Here is a 10691-nt window from a genome sequence, read left to right as displayed (position 1 = left end):
AAGCAATTTTGGGGGACCAGACTTATTAAGTCAGAATATCTGGCAAATGGTTCCTGGAAGCAATTTTTAAAATATTTTTTATATACGCTAAAGTGTGAGAACCATCAGCCCATAAAAAGAGATGATGGAAATACTCGTTTTTATAGGACTTGTTCTAGGACAATCCAGGTACAATCAGGGACAGGTATAATGTAAAGTGGAAAAATCAGAAAATTATCCAGTCGATGTTGGCTGCATATCCCGGCAATGCATCTTCTTGGTCTGGAAGGTGGGTTTAGTGCCTTAACCCCCAGAGGAGAGTGCCTCTGGGTTCCTGTGTCACAATGTCAGTAAGGCCAAACATACGGCAGAGTTCATACAGAGATACCGAAGGCAATGTGGGGAGGATGCCAAAACCTACTTTGTGAGGAACAAACTCAAGTAAGGATTAAGATATAGTTAAATATCAAAATAATAGTGAAAGACATACATTTGGGCAGGGAACAGCATGCCATGCAAACTATAAGAAAATATCAGACATTGAAACTACAGGGCCTGACCTAAGAGTCAAGGCAAGGTAATAAGGAACAATTATGCAAGTAGATTATTTTGGACATAATTCAGTTGTGTTGCAGCCTCTTCTGAAATAAAGCCTTATTTGGTTGGTTTGCCTTCCCCAACACCAAATGCACCACACTACAAAACCAAGATCTGACATGTTGTCATCAGACTCACTCTTCTATCTAGTCTCTGATTTGATATTTTCTCTTTTGTGGTCATACATGTCATTTCCAGTCTGGCCTTGGCTCCCCCAATTTCAGAGCCAGATGTGCCTTAGCAGACTTTCATGCCACTGATTCACAGGCAGCTGAAACTCAAACCTCCACTTTGTGGCATGTGACCAAGATACCATCTCCAATTTGTCGCAATAAGTTCTAATGAGAGAGTAATTTCTATACAGTGCTTGCCGCTCTTGAAGTTTGAATCAGAAAAAGCAAACATAAAGCGACAGTCATATCACAATTCTTGCAGGTCAGATTTCCTAAGAAAAGATGGAGAACAATCAAATCCTCTGTTCCTTTATCCTGCTATTTTTGAGTCTTGGTGGCATGTGGCCTATCATATCTAAAAGTACTCAACCTCTGAAAAACCTTTTCTCCAATTATAGGCTTGTAAGAATGCTAACTTTTCCCTTCTGTGAAGAGCACTGTTCAGACCAAAGGGGAGTGACTGCCTTCTTGGTGAAATTCAGAAAAATGGAGCAATGACAGTAATAACCCTTTGTAATGACATATGTCAGTGTTTCCCACTTAAAGCAGGCTCGTTGATATTAACAAAATAGGAAGGCATGGAACAGGGCTTGGAAACGAGCTCAACTGTCTTGGCAGTGATTTACTGTTCTAAGACAAAGATGATAGTAGAAATCTGTTTGAAATGTTTTTGACATAGGGAATGCTCGAAGAGCACAGGTAAATGTATTTTATTGTCAAAGGGCTATAGCTTTTCTCCCCTAGCCTATAGTATAGGATTACTTGACATCTAGGATGGGAGAAGGATCATTGCTTCCTTTGTCTGATTTGTTGCTGTTGCTTTTGGAGATCCGGTGGTGAAAGCCTCCAAACTGTACATGGGGACTTAAATAGCTGCTGAGATCCTGATATGCAACCTATCTCAGAATTCTTTACGTACAAACATGTAAAATCAAGATATTCACAGAAAAAACAACAACAACTATATTTTTATGCAGCAGGTTAGAGAGAAAGGAACTCAGAAAAGGTTTTATCTAGCAGAGAAGTTTCTGTAAACCTTCAATTCTTTTCTATGATTGATCTATCAATAAGATATGAATCATCCTCCCTTCTCTCCACCTCTTTCTCAGGGTGCCAGATTTCCTTTTATGGTTAATTCATAATAAACTGAGATCCATCTATAGTGTGAGACTCCTAGGATTTTCTTACTGGATTATTCTATTCTATGTGAGAAACCATGCAAGATATCATTTTTTTAAATATGACATTTTATTTTTTCATTATAACGTTATGGAAAATATGATTTCACAAAACATGAAGAAGGAAATAATAAAAATACTACATTTTTATATTAAGGAAATAATATCATTACTCAGAGATAGTCATGCTAATATTTTTGTATCCTTTGGTATATAAAGATATTGTATATACCACATAAATTATGCACAAATATGGATATGTGTATACATATACATGTATAAATATGTGTATGAGTAAAAAGACATAAATATGTGTTCAGATATGTGTATATAGTCCTATATGTGAAATATATTTTATCGTGTACATAGTTTTGTTTTGGTTTTGCTTAAATTATATTGTATAAATCTTCAATATCATTAGATATACTTTAAGAAGGATTTTTTTTTTATCACATCATATTCTATAGTTTGGATATGTCATGATTTATTTTGTTTTCTCAGAATTTTTTTTTAAATCAGGTACCATGTACTGTATGCTTTTCATAGATCTTCTGTTTTATGAGTATGCATCTCTTTTTATTTTGCGTGGATGTGGTAAGCAGAATAAGGCTCTTCCCAAAGATATTTGTGCTCTAATCTCTGGAATCTGTGAATATCTTATACTATCTGGCAAAAGGGAATTTGAAAGTGTAGTTAATGTTAAGAACTCTAAAATAGGGAGATTTTCTTGGATTATTCATGTGGGCACAGTGTAATCACATGAGCACTTAACAGCCAAGATCTTTCTCTAGCTAGAAACAAAAGAGATTTGGCAGAAGGAGAAGTTAGAGGTATTCCAATCATGAAAAGCATTTGACATGCTATTGCTAGCTCTGAAAAGTAGAGACCCATGTACAAGGACTGGAAAGAGGCTTTTAGGAGCCAAGGGCGGCCCTTAGCCGAGAGCTAGCAAGAAAGAGGGACATCAGTCTTAAAACTGAAAGAAACTGAATTCTACCAATAGCCTACAGATAGTTTCTTCCCAGAGCCTCCTGATAAGAAACCAGCCAGCCCATAGCTTCATTAGGGCCTTGTGAAACCAGAGCAGAAAAACTGGCTGAGCCAACCCAGACTTCTGACCTACAGAAGTGAGATAATAAATTTGTATCATTTTAAGCTGCTAGATTTGTGGTAATTTATTATAGCAGTAATAGAAAACTAATACAGTGGCCTAGAATATATTTTCTTTCATTAATAATAAATTATTTTATTTTTATTTTTTGAGCTTTTCAGATTGGGTCATTATTATCTTTGGAAATCAATTATTTGACGTTTTCATATATAAACCTAAATTTGATATATATAATGAATGAGATAAATGTAAATATACTGTAACTATTTCAACCGGAGTTATACACAACAAATTCTACCATGTAGTCCACTAGATGTTGCTGACAAAATGTTGTACACTGTCACCCTAATTTGTGTGAAGTTGTTTTTGATGGCTCTTCCTGATGAACTGTATAATTCTGTAGTAGTGACATTATGCTTAAAAATAAATATAACATGAAACCAATGAATTAATTGACTTCTAAATTATATGTTAAAAAGGACTGTAGTTTATAATGACTTTTTTTGTTCTGTTTGCATCCCTATTTCACTGGCACTTAGAAAGGTTCTCACAGAATATATAGTTGTAAGGAAAAGTCTTCTTGCTGTCTTCCTTTCCTGGAAATTATGTGAATTTTCCTACGGAATAATTGAAAAATATATGAATTACTCTTTTACATGTCGCTTAACTAATAGAAGCAACCTGTAAAGAAGAAAATTTACCTTTTGCAACATTATATAAATAGAATCAGAATTTGTAGACATTGTTAGGAAATAATTTATTATCCTGGGCCCTCTAAGAAATCTTAATTTAGAAGTAATTCACTTATGATTCTACTCTTAAATAACAACCCTGACACCCCTAGAAAACTTGCAAAAAATAATTTAAAAAAAACAAAAGTTACTTTTTCCGGAGAAAGACTTCTGTTCTAATAAATATGTTAAATTATAATTAGTACTATGCTACCATCAGACACTTCTCTCTGCAGATGCTTTATTCCTTCCTAGGCAAACAAGTTAAAATAAAGCAAAATCTTTCTAAGACTCAATATTTTGCCATCGAGAACTCTGATTTGGTTATATCAAGAGAGAGAGAGTTTTCAAGGGCTGGAGAAATAATGAATAAAGGGAGATACCCAAAGAGTGATGCTCCTGGTGAAGAGTTGAACACTAAGTAGACCAGCTTAAGGGAGAGAAATTTGAAAAGGGACCATAAATACCTTAAGATTGGGTGGATATGATGAGCCTAAAAAGGCAAGATAAAGAACAAATGCTTACGTCCTCCCAATTTTGGTGGCTGCCACAGGATGAATGGTCTGTTTCAGTGTCAAAGTTTTCTGTCCAATGACGAACTTCCTCCATCAACTCTACCCGCTCCTACTGTCCACATCTTTTGTGAGAGGCCACTAGGGGTTTGTCTAGCCTCTTTCCTCTGCCCATTGCAGCTGTTTCTTCTGCCACCTAACTGCAATATACAGGCTAATCATTGTTTTCCAGCATGGCTGCCACCTCCCTGCCTTGTGACCTCCAGAGCCACCAGGTTCTGCTAAAACTCAGTAGAATTTGGTGAGGCTAGAGGTTCCACAAACCTTAAGGATTGTTAGGCTATAGTCATCTTGCTCATATCCCCGTTTCTTGCCTCTCACACAGTGTGAAAGATTTGTCTCTTTTGCACTTACTCCATTGATATTGTTTCCTATGTCAGACCAATGTATTTTACTCCTCTCTTTTCTCAAACATCTTTTGCATTGTTGAACCTATTTTAGGATTAATGAACTCCACTGAAGTCTTAATCTTCTGTCCTTTCCAATCCACTTAAGGGCCTTAACTGACACCTGAGGTTTTGCAGATGCCACATTTTCCTCATTAACATCCAGCGGAAACTGTTAATTTTTCCACATGCTTAAAGGTAAGGACATGGAATAGGTGTTGCATTTTCTCTTTAATTCACTGTAAGACAATTTTACATTCAGCTTGATGTTAAAAAAATAAGCATAAAAATGTCATTATGTTATACTTACTCCCATGCTTTTTAAATATTCTACACTCTTCTTTTCTTTATCCTGTCATTCAAAACAAACAAACAAACAAACAAACAAACTCATTCCCCTACTTCATTTTTCGAAGCATTTCTTTCTTTCTGGTCCCAAGTGTCATTCTGTTTGAATCAAGTCCTGCTCTCATCCTGAGTATCTTCAAGGTCATACTAGCAGGTCATCCATCCGCTGCATCTCAGTTCTTTGATGTCCTCATATCTCCTAGCCTTGTTTCTTACATCTCTTCAACAATATCAGATTATGTCGTGATTAGAAATTATCAGCATTTTTTAAATCATTAAATATAGTAGACCACTATATCACATGCCACCCTGAACACGCTTGATCCCGTCTGATCTCAGAAGCTAAGCAGGGTCGGGCCTGGTTAGTACTTGGATGGGAGACCACCTAGGAAGACCAGGTGCTGTAGGTGTTAGTTAAAAAAAATTAAAAATTAAAAATAAAGAATATAGTGACCTTCTACCCATCTCCTTGCTTCCGTGATGGCTCTTCTCCAATCTATTCTGCAAACCAGAGTAGTCTTTTAAAGAAGAAAAATAGAATCACACCACTTATTCTTGTTTAACCCCTTTGAAATACTTTAGGTTTTAGTTTTGACATATAAAGAGCTTAGAAGATGCCATTCCTGTCCTACAAGAAAAAAGCTAGACAAACTGAAAATGAGTAACTTTTCCTGGCCCCATCAGAGAACTGAGGTCACAAGGCATACTGGAATCCTGAAATCTGAAGAGACAGGTGCATCCAGAGAGATGCAGACCTGAGTTTGCTTATCTGGAACAAAAGTTGATGGACTCCATTTAATTAATTATAATTGGATTGTAAATATGTTTAAGGCTAGATTTAATATTAAGTAAAATTGACAAAAACATATATAATGGTATCAATGAAAATATATGCTAATAATTTCTATAATTGTCACATATTTCTTAAGTTTACCTTTTTGTCTCTTCCCATGATAGTTTTTGTCTTTGCATGGGATTTTCAGGCATTTGAAAGTTCTAACATTTCAATTGACCCTTAGCTTCCTGGCAAGCCACCTACCTTTCAAGCCCTTACTACACTTTTTCTTGCTATCAAAGTTAATTAGGAATTATTGATGCCATGGCTTCTTCAAATCTTTGTTCAGCTTCACTAGATAGGCAATCCCTCTCCTAAAAAAGAAAGTTCTTGTTAGTCTTGGAGAAAGCCTGAAATCACATTTTCTCCAGATCTGTTCTTTTATTTTTCAGATGAGAAAAGGCAATTCTGTATCTCTTTCATCAGTTTGCTTATTTTTTTCTAAACCCATGACCTCCCACCAGTAAGAAAAAAAAAAAGCCAGGAGATTTACCTTTGTGACTAAATTACTAATTCATTCAACTTCTTTTCTCCTTTATCAATGCTCAATTAAGTTAGAATATTTCCCCTTATTTCTTCCAGTTTTGCAACCTGCTTAGACAGACTTGATTTTCCTTTGACTGTTATAAATATGTCTGACCGTGGAAAGATAATTACAGTGATTGCCTCACAATGGCTATTTTAGTAACCATGCCTGACATGTATTCCTGGCATGTAATATCATACAATAATTCGCTGTGGTGAGACTTCCAAGGATTACTTGTATCTTAAAAAATAAAAAGTTACTATACAGATCTGTACAATGTTAAGCTACTTTCAGTGCAGTCTCCTCAGCAAAAATGTATACAACTGAAAGCATTCTCATATATTTCACAATTATGCGTCTTTTAAGACTGTTGAGAAGGCAGTTACTTCCAGCTCCACTGATAGTGCTCAGCACCCTCATTACATATTTTATTGTCTCTTTATTTACTTGGTTACCCAGTTAACTTGAGGCTTCTTGCCAGCAGAGACCTTGCCTTTCTGTGAGTCTTCAGCATTTAGCACAACTCCTTACATGGTGTTGCAATAAATATTCATTGATCGAATGGATGAGTGAATGAATAAATGATTCAATATATGCATGGAGAAATGAATAAATGAAAGAATTAGTATGTTAAGTATAGTTACTATTCTAATAGGTAGGCTTAGTTTGAAAGGAGACCAGAAAACTTTTTGGCTTTAAGAAGAAACCAATAAACTTCTGAATTCAGTTATACTCAGAGGACACTACTTCTGTTGCTCAGTAGTGCCCCATCCAGGGTCACTTCCTGTGTTATATTGTAAATTAACTCCTCAACAGCAACAACTTGTTATCTCCTTCAGTTTCCTCCAATTATGGGAGTTGGAAAAATATGAGAAAAAGAGGTCTCTTAAATAAAATAGAGAAAAGGAGGATAGGAAGTAGCTAGCAAACTTGTTTCTCTGATTTCCCTTTAAAAAACATCAGATATTGTATACCGTCATACCTTCCTTGGTGTCTAAAGCTCTCAAACAATTTCACACACGTATTTAGTAAGGTCTAGAAGGAAGCACTTGGTATTACTAAGTGAAGGCCACAGATTAACAACTACTATGAAAAATTAATTGTATGAGGGCTGAAACACAAGTTGCTCCTTACTTTATATTAAGAAGTAAGGAAGAAAGATCATTGTCAAAGCAGAGTTTTGCTGCAGCCCTACGATAAGCTCTCTAATGAGAATAAGCAGAGTATCCAAGAACAAAGATTTTAAAAATTGGCTTGCAGAGAATGCAGGTGATGAAGCAGCTGGCAAAGTTAATAACATATCTTCTATAATTGCCAAAGACCTTGTTCCAGAGTGGGTAATGCCACATTGGAAAGAGATGAAGAGAAAATTAGATAGGGATGAGGGGGCAGAATCATGGGAGTGCACAGAAATTGCAGGAGGGTACATATTGTGCGAATGGGTGTGTGGACAAAGATTCATCTCAGACTGAGGATATGGAAAGAGGAATTTAGGGAAGGAAGGCAATGACAGGTAGGTAGGAAGACAGAAAACAGAATATTTGCAAAGGAATAATATTTTGAGCAGGAAACAGAGTTCTGGTAGCTAGGCCAAGGCTGATTTTGGCTGAGAATGGATTGAATTGAAAGAAGCATGTTTGGAGAATTCAGAGACTGATTCTCAATTTTTATTTGCAAAATCAGAGATAATTATAGGACTAAATGTTTAAACTGGGGAAGAAAAAGATAAGGAAGGATTAGCTTGGGTTAATACTCAATTTTTGGAATACTTACCACAAAGAGCAATAGTAACTTACCATGTTTAAAATTGTTAAGAGGAAACCAGGAATCAGCTTCAATTTATAAAAATTTATTATGCAAAACTTTTGCCAATAACTCTGTTCTAACAGAAATAGCTATAGTGTTGTGTTCACTTTGAATCTAGGTTTAACATTTCATTAAATTCTACTTAAATATTTTCCAAAGTAATGCTTCAGCAACCTTAGTTTTTATAGCTGGAAAGGGCGTATGATTTGTTAGGGGAATATAACAAAATGTAAAAGCAATCTTAATAGTACTTCAGATATAGGTAGATATAAGCCAAACAAAACATATTATTAAAAAAGCAGAAAGAAAATATAAAGGCAATGGAAAACAGTCAGTTTAATATCAACTGGCATCAGTGAAGCGTAAGGGGAAAATTTGTCTAGTTCTAATAAAGTTTTGATTATGGAAGCATTTACTGACTAAACACCCTAGAAAGACAGACAACTTGCATTAGGGTTATCATAGGAAAGGACTGTATAGGCACTGAGCTAACTAGCCTGAAGTGCCAAACCACTCTCCATATTATAATGTCAATATGGTAAAAGGAACCAGAGGTACCTGCTTAACATCGTCCCAGGATAAGATAGACCTTAGGGATGGATTTAGGACAGTTGTTGATAAGTATTTTGTTTTTTTTTGTTTGTTTGTTTTTTGTTTTTTTGGAGTGTAGATGCTCGGGGAACAGGGAATTTTGTTTAAATATCTAAATCCAAGTTTGAGATTTTCCTTAATACTGCAGATCTGTTGTTATGCTTTCTCTGGATACATGCTCAGGAGAGATGCTCTCAGAGAAACAGCTATGTTGCTCATACACAGTTGCCTCTCCTGTTCTATTATGCAGTCAGCATTGCATTGCAGAGAAAACTGTAGACCATAAGCTTGCTTTCCCACTTGCCTAGTAAGTCAGTTGATAGTCAGCATGGTCCAGGCAGTCCTGTTGCTGAGTGCTATTCTCTCTGCAGTCACCATTTCTCAGAAAAGTAGGGCATGCCCAGAAGGAAAAGTCAAATAGGGCATCATTTCTTTATGAAAAGAGAGCTTTGTACTGGAAGTGATAGTCTAATGCTACAAGTAAACCTGTTGATTTGAGAACAGATCACATGCAAGTTATTAGTCAAATGACTGGAGTAGGAAGGAAATGGAAAAAGAGAAAACTATTTAAAGATATGCAAGTGAAAACAAGAAAGACAACTGGAGAAAGCCCTGGTTGGATAACGTGGCCTGGATCCCCTGTCATCATGCTCTACTTTTCTTCCAGAGAGCTTATGTAAAAGCTGCTCATCCATGTATCTGTGTCTCCCCTGGATCCCAGCAGCACTGCCTGCCTGCTTAGGTATCCCCAAGATCCATTGCCACTCTCTCCATTTCTCTGTTCTAATTGCCAGGCAGGATGATCCCCAGGCCTGCAGTTGTAGCTGCTCTAGCTGTGCCTGTCCCATTATAAGAGGTGAAGCCTCTGAATCTGCTCTTTTCCCACTAGGTTCATGGCCATGACTGGTATAGTTCATGATGAGAAAGTCTATACCTAATGGTTTGTTTAATTGTTAGATGTTAGAATATCAGCATATGGTTTCAGTGATGATTTCTTTTTTCTTAAACATTTGCTCATTTCTGGAGTTTACCCAAACTCATATAGTTAGGGAACTCAGCAGCATCAAGATGGCAGGCATGATAATATCCGTTCTCCAATTTTGAATTTTGAATTTTTTTGGCCCGTAGGCTGAGTTTTCCACTAAATTAAATAATTCTCCGTATTTAGAATTGTTTTCAATGAATTTCAGTTAAGCGAGGTTTACATCGAAGAGCTTTGCATCTCTGTGACAAACGACAGATGGCAAAGCCAAATGCTGACAGCTATGGCAGCTATATATCTGACACAGGAAACATTTTTCAAGAATCATTATTGTCATCTCTTTTTCTAATTCTATTTGAATACTGAGAGCAAACTAGGAATCAGAAGCGAAGAATTCCTAAGGGGAAAAAAAAGCACATGTTACTCACCTGGATCTTCCTGTTGTTTTTTTCATTAGATCCTACCATCAGTGTGGGCACAAAGAAAAAAGAGATTTCTAGTGTTCACGTTCCTGTTCAAAATGTCTGTTTATGGCATCTGGGAGATGTGCTCATCTTGCACATGAGGAAGGGGAGAAGATTATGGAGTACATCCCTTGACTATGTTATATTCTCACTCTAATATGCTCCAAGCCAAGGGGCCCTGCGGCAACGCACATCCTCAGTAAAGAGATGCTGCTGTGTCAGGAGAGGGGAAAAGTGTGTTGAGTATAGGCTAGCAGATTGCCCTTGGGAGACTGCTCAGTTTTGCAGAAAACCCTCAGGTCTTTTGATATTCAGCGTCTTAGTCCCAGTACCAGCAGAATATGTATGCAAGACCTTGTGTGGGGACACTTTGTCTTCTAAAGCCCCAGTGTTATCACCTGCAAAAGGAAAA

General features: G+C 36.6%; 1 pseudogene; it reads left to right on the top strand.

Moving 5' to 3' along the window:
* Positions 1–5365: 5365 nt before the first annotated feature.
* Positions 5366–5485, top strand: LOC120586923 (uncharacterized; annotated as a pseudogene).
* Positions 5486–10691: the final 5206 nt, after the last annotated feature.

Source organism: Pteropus medius, unplaced genomic scaffold, assembly GCF_902729225.1.
Source record: "Pteropus medius unplaced genomic scaffold, Ma_sr-lr_union100, whole genome shotgun sequence".
Taxonomy (NCBI): domain Eukaryota; kingdom Metazoa; phylum Chordata; class Mammalia; order Chiroptera; family Pteropodidae; genus Pteropus; species Pteropus medius.
This window is presented reverse-complemented; position numbering and strand designations above follow the sequence as displayed.